A 13,120-nucleotide genomic window follows, 5' to 3' on the forward strand; every position below is an offset into this window, starting at 1 on the left:
TTCCATCTGTGTAGTATGTTTCTTCAACAAAGGTCTACATTTTCAAGACATCCCTAGTAGTGGAGGTATAAGGTGTCATTTTGTAATTTCTTGTAATTATATTTCCCTCCCAATTAATGAAAGAGGCCTCCCCACATTGAGCAAGGCAAAGAGATGTAGCCCACACTAGATGAACTCCATTATCAAGTTTCCTTTGTGCCTTTAATCTCATGGCTACATTTGATTTTTTCTTCTTTTATGTGTTTATGTCCCTTGGTTACATGCTCTTTTAAATGAAATTATGTATGCATCCTTGAAGTAAAATATTTGGATCAAGTTTGGTATCAGAGCAGGTCTTCTTGATGTGATTTTCATGAGTTAATGATATCTAGGAACAAGCTCCAAATAGGTGAAGGAAAACTCAAATCCTTTGATCCCAAAGTAGAGGGTACAACACGAACACAGAACATGGAAGATGAGGATGCTGGATTGGAGGAAGAGAGAAATTATCGCAAGATTATATTTTGATCCAAGTGGTGGTTACTTGCCTATTCCACCTAGACCTCTAGTCAGTTTCATTTGTTTCCTTGTTTATTGCAGCATTTACTATTTTAGTAGTTTTTCGGGTCTTGAACTTCCAGAGCAATTTTGACCGGCTAAATGGCATTTTTTTGAGGTCCGCAGTAGGCCCATAGCCTATCACAAATATTGTAGTAATTAGAGAGATATTTCAAACAAGGAATCATAATCTCTAAATGAAGATAATATGACCAAGTTATGACCACAGGAAGTTGGCTGCCCAGCTAACCCCAATGGGGCCCACAAACTCTTTGCGTTCCATCTCCTAGGGTTAGAGTTTTGGTTGTTTAACTTTTTTCCTTGTCGTTCAATAATAAATAGGCCTTTGACTCTCATTGTAATACAGTTCAGAGGCATGTATCCACCATATCTCTTCTCAAAGAAAACCTACCATCACCTGAGCTAGTTTATTTCCATTTCTGTTTGTAAGCATATTTTAGTGTTTGATATTAATGAAATTAAGTGTTATTTATGCTACATCTCTATATTTGTGGTTATATATGTGCTTTGTTTCATTCCTATTTAAGTTTAGATTAGTGGTATTAGAGCAGTCTACTATATCTCTATTTTTTGTTGCATGTCCCCAACGAGGTCGGGATATAAGGAGTTAGGGGTTGAACCATTGCAAGACCAGCCTTGCAAATCCCAACGGTCTCCCATGGCAGAAGAGAAGAAAGAAGAGGGGGCAAGAGATCCTTTCAAAATATTGCTCGAAGAATCCTTTAAGCGACATAGGAATGTGATGATGGAAAACTTTGCCCAGATCCTTCTGCGAGTACCCAAAGGTGACACATCTTCTTCCAGTAGCCACTCTAGTAGAGCCACCTTTAAAGTACAATTTAAATTTGACATCCCCATATTTCAAGGTTAGATAGATGCAGATGCAATAGATAAATGATTAAATCTAATAGAAGGATTTTTTTGTTCGTGATTTTTCCAGTCTGGAAAAGATTACTTTTGCACTTCTCAAAGTTTCACCCCATGTCAAGGACTAGTGGGAAACCTACTATGAGAAGAAGGATGAAAGTAAACCCTCATTATTTCCAGCCACACCCACTTGGGATTCATTCTCAGACACCATTAAGGATCATTACTACCCTATCAGGAGCTATGAGGATAAATACATAAAGTGGACCACGCTGTGGCAGGGAAGGGACTAAGACGTGTCATATTTTACCAATGTTTTTTATAACCTTCACATGAATTTGGGTATCAAGGATTCTCAGCGAGATTTGGTACTCTAGTACCATGACTGTATACACAGATACATCTAGGACAAGATGGAGTTCTTGGACATCTCCTGGCTCGGTACGGTGTACCAATACACTATCAAGATTAAGCAGAAGTTTAAACATAAGAAGCGAGACTTTGGATCTGTGAATCCGAAGCAAGTGAAAGGGGACCCCAAACCACAAAGAAAAGGACAAAGACAAGGCAGGGCGACATATAACAACCCGCTGATGCTGCAAGCAAATAAAAACACCACGAAGACAAAGAAGGACATGGGAAAATGGTGTGAGTTCCATAAGAGTTCCACTATAACACAAGTGAGTGTGAAGGCTTATGAATCAGATGCATGTTCCCACATTGAGTCAAAACTGAACAAGGGGAATGAAAAAAGGAATTAGATCATTGAAGCAGAGCCGCGTGCCACTGTGGCCACCACTAAGATCCAAAAGAACAATCTTGAAGATCCAAAGGAAGGGGAATGCCTCTTCCACTCATATATGTGGGTGAAGTGTTCTTCGTTGCATTTCATTGTCAACAATGGGAGCCAGAAGAACCTCATTGTAGTAAAGGTTGTGAAGCAGCTAGGTCTACCGACTACAACACATCCGCATCCATACAAGATCAAGTGGCTTCACCAACGATGAGATCTCTGGGTTAGCCAATAGTGTCGCATTCCCTACAACATCAAGCCCTTCATGGATGAGGTACTATGTGATGTTTCTCCTATTGAAGTTTGTGATGTATTATTAGGAAAACCAGACTTGTGGAAGAAACATGTTTTATATGAATCGATGTAGAAAATCTTGTAGATTCACAAGCTCATGTAATGAACTAAAGCAAGAGATAAGGATCTACTTCTACTCTTTACACCGGAAGCACATAAAGATCAAGAAAAACAATAATTGAGAGAGGAAGAGAATAAAATACACATAACAAAATAAATATCCGAGGAAAGCCACAGCTCAGAACCCCATTTTCTATATTGTATATATCAGAAAATCAAGATGAGATTACAATGCTTATTCTCTCAAGAACAATCCTAGAACTTCGTATAATGAATCTCCAACTCCCAAGAAAGCACTAGGCCAATACTTAGCCAATTCACCAACTCTCCAAGTCCCTATTTCCTTGTGAAATTCTTATGGCTGATTAACCCATATTAAAGGGAAATTAGTGCACTCAAAACTACGCAATCCCTTCAAGGATCAGTTCTTGATTGCATGCACTATCAGTGCAACTCAGAAAAATCTAAAACATATAGTACACTATCCCTGCACTCTAGTCTCAACTGGGTCTTTATCAAAATTAACATGCATGATTTTCTGATGAGGGAATATTCAGTTAACTGGACTAGCACTAGTTGAGTGCACTAATGCATCAAGTGACTGTTAACTCAATATTAGTTCCTCAAACAACTTGGAACTAATTTAAATGGAGGTAGCTCAATAAACTGAGTTAACTAATTACCACTCATACTTAACTCATCCTGGACCCCTATAATATAGGGAGAACATATACATGACTTCAAAAGTACTTCCAAATCGAAATTCCTAAGCTAATTAAGTTTAATAAACTTAATTAACTATTTACAAGTTGCTATGAGAATAGAATTTGATTTTCATTCACAGTTTAATTCAAGGACAAATTAAACTAGAATTTCTTGTTGCTATTTTCAACGCTCCCTCTCAACAAGAAAGGGATTATTATCTACCCCGATCATGTCTCTATGAAACTCAAATTTACTTATTGACAATGCCTTTGTCAATATGTCAGCATCTTTCTCCTCCATGGGAATGTAATCTAACAACATGATCCACCTCAATACACAATCTCTGAGATGATGATATGAGATATCAATATGCTTTGATTGATCATGAAAATTTGGATTTTCAGAGAGTTTGATACAACTCTGATTATCACAATAAATCACTGTAGGATCCATCTACTGACTAAACAAACCAACTAGAATATTCCTCATCCAGATAGCCTCACATGTTTCCTGACTTGCAGCCATGTACTCTGCCTATGTTGAACTAAGTGCAATCGATCTTTGTTTCCTGTTGTACCAAGAAACTCTCGTTGACCCAATATTGAAGATCCCTCCTGATGTGCTCTTCTTGTAAAATGTATTCCCTGCCCAATCTACATTAATGAAGCCTTGAAGCTTCACTCCCTCTCTTTGTTTGTACCATAACCCAAACTGAGTAATGCCTTTGAGGTATCTCAACACATGCTTTACCGCCTTCCAAAACAGTTTGGTAGGTCTAACCATCACTTGACTAAGTTGGTTAACTGCATAGCACATATTCGATCGTTTTTTCACTAAGTACATGAGTGAACCCGCAAGCTTCCTGTAGACAGTAGCTTCCAATACTTCCCCTGAAGTAGCATCCTCCTTCCTCCAATTACCAGCTAGAGGAGTCTCCATGGGTTTACTTCTCTCCATGCGAAACCTCCTGAGTATCTCATTGGCATACTTGCTCTGAGATACAAATAACTACCCATCTCCCTGCCATACCTCCATGCGAAGAAATTAATGCATGATCCCCATGTCCATGTCAAACACTCTTGCAAGGTTTGATGAGCTTCTCATCACTTGTCAGTATGAGATCACCAACATAAAGTAAAATGGTCAACATATTACCTTCCACCATGATGTGGTACAAGTTCACATCCGCTTCACTCTTCATGAAGCCCAACTGAGTGAAGTAGCTATCTATCCTAGTATACCAAGCACAGGGTGCTTTCTTGAGCCCATATAATGATCTCTTGAGTCAGCACACATGTGACTCATGATTAAAGGTTTCAAAACCTTCGGGCTTCTCTATGTACACCTTTTCCTCAATCATGCCATTGACGAAGGTAGTCTTCACATCCATCTGATGGATCTTCCAACCCATCTATGTTGATAGTGCCAATATAGATATGATTGACGAGTACCTTGGAATAGGAGCAAAGGTCTCATCATAGTAAATGCCCTCTACCTATGAAAAGCAACGGGCCACAAATCTAGCCTTATGCTTCTCCACACTACCATTTGCAACTTTATTTACCTTGTAAAGCTAATGGGAGCTCACAACTGACTTGTCCTCAAGTCTTGGGACCACATCCCAAACACTATTTCGAACTATCAAGTCATACTCCTCCACCATCGCATCAACCCAAATCGGCTGCTGCACTGATTCCTGAAAGGAAGATGGCTTTATCTCAACACATGCACCCATAAGGACCATGTAACCAATGTACTTCTCTGGTGACCTCCTCTGTCTGCCTGAGAAGTGGGTGCTCCCACATTCTCCCATGCATCATCCAACAATCTGTTACCCTCTCTAGTGTGCTTTCTTCCATCTCTGGAAGAATCTGCTTGAGTGGATGTCTCCACTCCTAGAACCTCTACATGTGGTTGCTCCACATCAATATGAGGCCACTCAACCTCAGGAACTAAAATCTTCTCATCGTATGTAGCTCAATATCCCTCTCAAGGGAAACTCGCATGGCCTTCTCCTCATCGAATCTCATATCCGTGTGAACCACTATCATCTGACTGGTCAGCATGTACACCTGATAGTTGTGGGTTCTATCAGTGTACCCCAAAAATATCCCCAACTATGCTCAGGTCAAGCTTATTCTATGTGTCTTTGGTCACATGGAAATATACTAATGACCCAAAAATTCTGAAGTGACCAACATCTGGACTCTTACTGGAATAAGCGTCCTCTGGTGTCTTCATCTCAAGTATCTGATGTGGGCTATGGTTTTGAACATAAATAGTTGTGTTGCATGCCTCAGCCCATTAGTTTAGTGGTAGGTCCTGATCATGTAACATCTCCCTTGCTAACCTTACTATGCTTATGTTCTTCCTCTTGACCACCCCATTCTATTGAGGATTATGGGGTTCCGTCAACTCTCGTTTAATTCCTTCCAATGTATAGAAGTTCTCAAACTAATTTGAGACATACTCACCACCGTTACCACTCCATAGAGCTTTAACCTTATTGCAAAACTCTTTCTCCACCAATGCTTTGAACTCACAAAACTTTATGAAAGTTTGATCCTTTTTCTCCACGAAAAATATCCAACATTTATGATAATATTCATCAACAAATATAACATAATACCTATGTTTGTCCATGGATGTTGTCGAGAATGGTCCACACACATTTGAATGGACTCTCTCTAGAATAGACTCTTCTCGCCTATATCTGTCTCCAAAAGAAGACTTGATGTATTTTTCCAAAGTACACCCCTTGCATGTATCAACTTGCTCAAGCGTACCTTTGGGAAGACCGGTAGATATTTTCTGCAATATCTTCAAAGCCCCATGATGCAAGTGGCCCAATCACTTGTGCCACAACTTTCCAACGTCTCGGCTCTACATATTTTCTACTTTTGAACTCAAAGCATTGCACTCCTCTATTAAGTGTGGAGCCTGATTATCTTCCTTATTCAAAGGTATCACCGCATTGGACCCCATTTCCTAATGTTGCATAAACTCCGCCCGTAAAATGTACACCGCCAGGGGGGTCTCGGGGGGGGGTGACGATGATTATTTGGAGCCCCCTGGCAGGGGATCAAGGGCAGTGTCCCCGAAGCTAAAAATAGATGCAAAATTTCCTTGTAAAATGTTGTAATTTCATAGTCAATCTAGGCCATTCATTAGGCGAAGATCTAACGGTAGAAGTTATGTTTAATTTAGATTTTTCTGCCCTAGAAGGAAACCCATCGCTATATATGACGAAATTGTATTGCATCTATGTAGGTCTATATTTTGAGTGAGAAAGAGAGAGGAGATTGTGTGAGAGTGAAGAGGGATTTACAACGGATCTATTGTAGGTTGTATCTCTTCAATTTGTTGGATACTATAAAAGGAAGGACTGGCTATTTCTCCATGGGCATAGCCAAAATTGGGTAAACCACGTATATCTGTGTCTCTCTTTTTTTATGCATGTTCTATGTTTATATTTCTGCAATATTTTATGTGTTCCATTGCTCTGTAATATATAATTTTATAGCATCCTCTACCTACAGCGTATAGAGATTCTTAACTCAAATCCCTATCTTCTTTACTTGACCTTTGGCTATGTGTCGAAGGAATGCCTTTTCTTTTGAGAAGATCACATAATAGCCTCTATCCTCAAACATGGAAACGAATACCAAGTTCTTCTTTAGCCTGGGTACATAAATAAAATTCTTCAAGGTGAGTGGATCCCCAAGCTCCGTCTGAAAAGCAATCATGCCCAATCTAAAAACACTATACTTTTCGTCATCACCTGTCTCGATATGCATCTTGAGATATTTCTCCTCCAGGTCACTGAATAACTCTTTGTCACCAGTCATGTGGAATGAAGCTCCACTATCTAAGTACCATACACTTCCAAACATTGATGACACCATGCATTCAATGAGGGAAAATTCCAATTCGAATTGAGAGGACAAAGCATCACCCACCGCTCTTCCTGAGGACTTCTCCTTGGACTTCTTGAGTGGAAAATTTGTAGCAAAATGTCCCATCTTATGAAATGAAAGGATGTAACTTTTGTCATATCTTTCTTATTACCTCCGTGATAAGAATCTGATTTGGAATGGGAATATTTCCCTTTCCCCTTCCTTTCCTTAATTTCTAAGGCACATTTCTCTTCATCATCAGTCTTTGATGAAGAGTCATCCCTGGTGTTCATTCTAATATCCTCTTGCGTCAAATCCGACCACAGTCGTTCCCAATCAGGTAGTTTTTCCCAACCATTGATAGAGCCCTGATAACTATGCCAACTTTTTGGGAGTCCTAGAAGAGCAAGACTCACCATATCATCCTTGGACACCTTGATTCCAACACTTCCAAGTTCATCTTAACATTGAGTGAACTTGGTCAAGTATTTGGAAATAGTCTCGCCTTTCTTGATTTTGATATTTTGAAGTTTGTGCTTCAGTGCCAATTTCCTTTTGTCATTGTTGTTCTGATACAAATTCATCAATGTTTTCAACATAGTCCTTTCCATGGAGACTCGAGAAAATGTGGTCTCGAACTCCCTCAAGGATTATCCGCCTTGCCTTTGCCACACACTTCCTCCATTCGACCAAGTTATGTGCATCTGTAGTTTCTAGCTTGGGGACTTCTTGATCAATGAATTCCTTCAAGCCATTATCTTCTAGCACAACCTTCATCATGTCCCTCCAGGCTATAAATATTGAGTTGCCTTCCAAGTCATACTCAAGCCAGAAACCGTAGGATGCCATGTGCTGATCCTGAAGTATGAAATATAAATTTGAATTTCACCTGTAACCCTGAACTAAAAAAACTTTGAAATTTCCTCTAGTATATTGTTCTTGGCTCCAAACCCTGTAGAAAATTATGTAGACAAGCTCATGCAATGAACTAAAGCAAGAGACAAGAATCTACTTCTACTCTTTACAACAGATGCACATAAAGATCGACCAAAACAATAATTGATAGAGGAAGATAATCAAATACACAGAAGACAATAAATATCCGGGGAAAGCCACAACTCAAAACTCCACTATCTATATTATGTATATCAAAAAATCAAGATGAGATTACAATGCTTGTTCTCTCAAGAACAATCCTAGCACTTAGTAAAATCAATCTCCAACTCACAAGCAAGCACTAGGTCAATACTTAGCCAATTCACCATCTCTCCTAGTCCCTATTTCTTTGTGCAATTCCTATGGTTGATTAACCCATCTTAAAAGGAAATCATTGCACTCAAAATTGCACCATCCCTTCAAGGATCAGTTCCTGATTGCATGCACTATCAGTACAACTCGGAAAAATCTAAAACAAATAGTACACTGTCCCTGCACTCTAGTCTCAACTCAGTATTTTTCAGAATCAACATGCATGAGTTTCTGATGAGGGAATATTCAGTTAACTGGACTAGCACTAGTTGAGTGCACTAATGCATCAACTGACTATTAACCCACTATTAGTTCCTCAAATAGTTTGAAACTAATTTAACTGGACTTGATTCAATAAATTGATTTAACTAATTACCACTCATACTTAACTCATCCTGGACCCTATAATATAGCGAGAACAAATACATGACTTCAGAAAGACTTCCAACTCGAAATTCCTAAGCTAATTAAGTTTAATAGACTTAATTAACTATTTACAAGTTGCTATGAGAATAGAATTTGATTTTAATTCACAGTTTAATTCAAGGACAAATTAAATTGGAATTTCTTGTTTCCATTTTCAAAAATCAAGACCTTGCTCTGTTATTATTACTTTAGGCAACAAGCTGTGCAGGATACCGGAGGCAGCCCCACCTACCACTATCTGTTTGATCTCTGCAAAGCAGTGCAATAAGATCATTTCATAAACCATGAAATTTGTTTCCTTATGATTCACCTTAAGGGAAAGAAGAAGATTGTGGCCATGACTTCCAAACAAGGTTCCTCTGCACAGCATCGACAAATGGACAAGGTTGTGGAGGATTATAGGGACATTTTTTCCTCACCTACGGGGGTACCTCTGCACTATCAGGTCACGCACTCCATCAATCTAACCCTGTGCATGCCACTACCCAATGGAAAGATCTATCGACGCTCTATTTTTTAGAACAATGAGATCAAGAGTTAGATTCAGGAACTGTTGTAGAAAGGACACATCAATCCAATCTCATCACCTTGTGGGAGCCCGATTGTATTGGTACAGAAGGAGGATGGGACCTGGAGACTTTGTATTGACTAGTGGGTGCGGAACAAGATCACTCTCTGGAATAGGTACTCAATCCCACGGATTGATGACCTTTTGGACTAGCTCAAGGGGGCCAAATATTTCAGCAACATTGACTTGAATTCTGGCTATCACTAGGTTCCTATCAAACCCTTCGATATGTGGAAGATTGCCTTCAAATCCAATGAGGGCCTTTTTGAACAATTGGTCTACCTTTCGGGTTGACGAATCACTCCTCAACCTTCATGAGGTTGATGGATGACATCTTGTGACCTTTAACCAATGCATTTGTGGTGGTGTATTTAGATGACATCTTGATCTTCAGCTAGAGTTGGTAATATCAATGCCACCACATTCGACAGGTCCTCCAAACCCTGTGAAAACACAAGTCATGTGCCAATCTGAAGAAATGCATTTTTGGCATGACCCAGGTTCAATATCTGGGGTACATCATTGATGAGAATTGTGTTCATGTGGACCGAGCCAAGATACAAGTCATTCAGGATTGGCCAGCCCCAACCACTCTAATAGAGCTCCACAACTTTCTAGGCATTTCCAATTTCTACCGCAGGTTCATGTTGGAGTTCTCTCATTTCACTTGGCCTTTAAGTTGTCACCAAGGGTGGAGTGAAAGAAAATTTATTTTGGTACGAGACCCAAAAGAAGTGTTTGTTGAGTTGAAGCATCACCTCTTCTCTACACCAGTGCTCACATTACCATACTTGCAGCAACCTTTTAAGATTGAGACATATGTCTCCAACTATGTTATTGGTGCAGTTCTTGCTCAGCAGTGGAATCCAATGGCTTTCCACAGTGAGACACTTTAAGAAACGGTTCTAAAGTGTCCCATCTAAGACAATGAAATGCATTCCATTATGCAGGCATGTCATTAATGGAAGCATTACATTATAGGGAAGGAAATGGTCATCCACACAGACCACCAACCCCTGCAGTTCATATAGACACAAGGGAAGTTTCAGAAATATCACCATCATAAATGGTCCAGATACCTGGAACAATTCCATTTGAATATTAAGTACAAAAAGGGAAACACCAATATTATTGCAGAATACCTCAAGCGACCACCAGTCATGGCGTTGATCACTCTGTTTGACTCCTATGGGCACGAGACTTCGGGGTGGCCGCATCTTTACAAGAGCAATGCAGAATTTGGTAGCACATACCAGAAACTCTTGGAAGGTAAGAAAGTTCCAAATTTTCACCTCGAGGATGCACTATTATGCCACCTGGGACACATCTGTGTTCCTTTAAGCAAGCGTACCAATATGATTTGGGAGGCGCAATATAGTCGGGTCGCTAGACATTTCGGACTATAGAAAATAGTCGTAGTACTGTAGAACTATTTTTATTACCCGAACCTTCATCAAGATGTTGGGAGGTACATTAAAGAAACCAAGTTGTTCAACTACCACCTTATGCTAATGATTTGGAAGACAACTGGGTAAAGCCTCTATGGAACCTTAATTATGATGGGGAGAACCTACTTGTATAAGGAAAATAGTTTGGCAATGCTTTTATTGGAGTGCAACCAAATTTCGGATATGAAGGCAATCTAATGAGGTTTCTTTTCATAAAATCATCACTTCCACACTATGGGTTTGTTGCTTATTACTCTTTTTTGGATAAAATATTTAAGGCTGATGTTGTCTTGCATTTTGGAACTCATGGATCCCTCAAATTTATGCCTAGAAAGAAAGTGGGGATGAGTGATGTGTGTTACCCAGACAGTTTGATAAGGTATATCCATAACATATACTACTATGCTATAAAGAATTCTTCTGAAGCTACTATAACCAAACACCACAGTTATGCCAATACAATAAGTCACCTAACACCTCCAGCAGAGAATGGTTGGTTATATAAAGGTTTAAAACAACTGAGTGAACTCATAGCTTCATACCAATCACTAAAGGAAAATGTAAGAGGCACACAAATAGTCAACAATACCATCATTACTGCTAAACAAATCAACCTTGACAAAGATGTTGCCTTGCCTGACAAAGGTACAAAACTTCTAGTTAAAGAGAGTGATTTTGTAGTGGGTAGAGTATATAGTAAAATCATGGAGATAGAATCTTGATTGTTACCCTAGGATCTGCATGTTATTTGAAAACCACCTACTGCAATGGAATTTGTGGCTACTCTAGTTAACACAACTACCCCAAATAGACCCGAGGATGAAATATATTCTTTGCTATGGATTCTTCTAGAAGAAGTATACAGAAAAATAGAAGATATTTACATAAATAATGATCGTGGAATCCTTAAAGATGTAAAGTTGTAAGTGCATATAATAGAAGCATCCTGAGGGGCCATCTTTTCATTTTTTGACATGACAACAAACAAGAGAGGTCAAGTGGTCAATGATGCAAAGATGATTGGTTCATTTCTTGGATTGAGAAGAAAGGAGCCTTGGATTGAGTATCTAGAAAAGACAAGGTTTTGCTCAGTTGATGAAGAGAAGATCCACACTCTCTTTGGATTTCTCTTTGTATGTCTGAAGCTAGTTGTGGATGATAATGAAATTTGGGGATTGAAGCAAGCTTTAGAGGGATTTTATGTATTACCTATACCTAGAGGTGATCTAATTGTAAATCCCAAGAGTAGCTGCAATGTAGAGTTCCAATGTGGTAGTTGAACAACTTCTAGAATGTTATGAAGCAAGTAATTAGATCTTGAATTAGAGCAAACTATCACCCAACTGAAGAAAACTTGATCGAGTTTCTTTCTTATCTAGGGAAAAATGGCATTGGCATTGTTTTTTATTTCTAAGTAATATTGATCTATTAATATGATACAAAAAGTTACAGAGAAACCTAATATCAGAGACATTAAGCATCCGCCATCATCACAAAATGCAATTGTTGGTAACGGACTACCCCAATAGAGGGGAAACCATTCCAAGAGACTTTAAAGACTGCCCCTATTATGGGGGATACTAGCCATTGAACAACTAGACCTTAGTTTTCCAAAATGAACCAAAAAAAAAGGGACATAATCAAGTAACAGAATGACATTTCCTTCTAGCTGAGAGTTAATCAGAGAATTCAAGACAATTGGCGTGGAGACAGAACACATCCAAAACATAAAACCATGAATCATAGAAACTAATCCACCTGGAAGCTGGTACCTTTGCGCTCGACCAAGAAACCACAAATCAGTGAGACGAATCCACCTGGCAGCCGAGAACCTTTGCTTGCTGCCACGAGTTAGGCTGGTGGATCCTCTGGAGCTGGCTCTTCCTCAATCCGACAAGCAAAATGATACCAATTGTCCTCCTCTTTATATGTGCCACAACCTTGAACAATTGGAGCAGCCCCCGTGCTTGCAACATCCATATGTCGCTTACCAGTGTCTTCAGCTTTGTCTTTACCATGCAAAGTCTTATTGCTTTCTCCTTGCTGCTTGATGTTGATCCCCTGACTACCTGTCTCTGCCTTAATCTACTTGTTTCCTCGACTGGACAGAGTATCTTGTGTCCCAAACTCTTCCTTGAAAGAAATTGTGATGGTAGCAGTGATTATAGGCCTGTATAGGGAACTGCGGAACCGAAATTGAGTGCTGTGAGGGTCAGACAGAGGAGGGAGTGGGAGATCCACAGTGTGGATAACATTG

The 13,120-nt window shown here is 39.4% G+C and overlaps 1 pseudogene; it reads left to right on the top strand.

Moving 5' to 3' along the window:
• LOC149235937 (magnesium-chelatase subunit ChlH, chloroplastic pseudogene) overlaps window positions 1–12,143 on the top strand; it is a 28,891-nt pseudogene extending 16,748 nt beyond the window's left edge.
• Window positions 12,144–13,120: the final 977 nt, after the last annotated feature.

Source organism: Pinus tabuliformis, chromosome 8 (assembly GCF_031772625.1).
Source record: "Pinus tabuliformis cultivar Carrire ecotype Pingquan chromosome 8, CPIR1, whole genome shotgun sequence".
In the NCBI taxonomy this organism is placed as follows: domain Eukaryota; kingdom Viridiplantae; phylum Streptophyta; class Pinopsida; order Pinales; family Pinaceae; genus Pinus; species Pinus tabuliformis.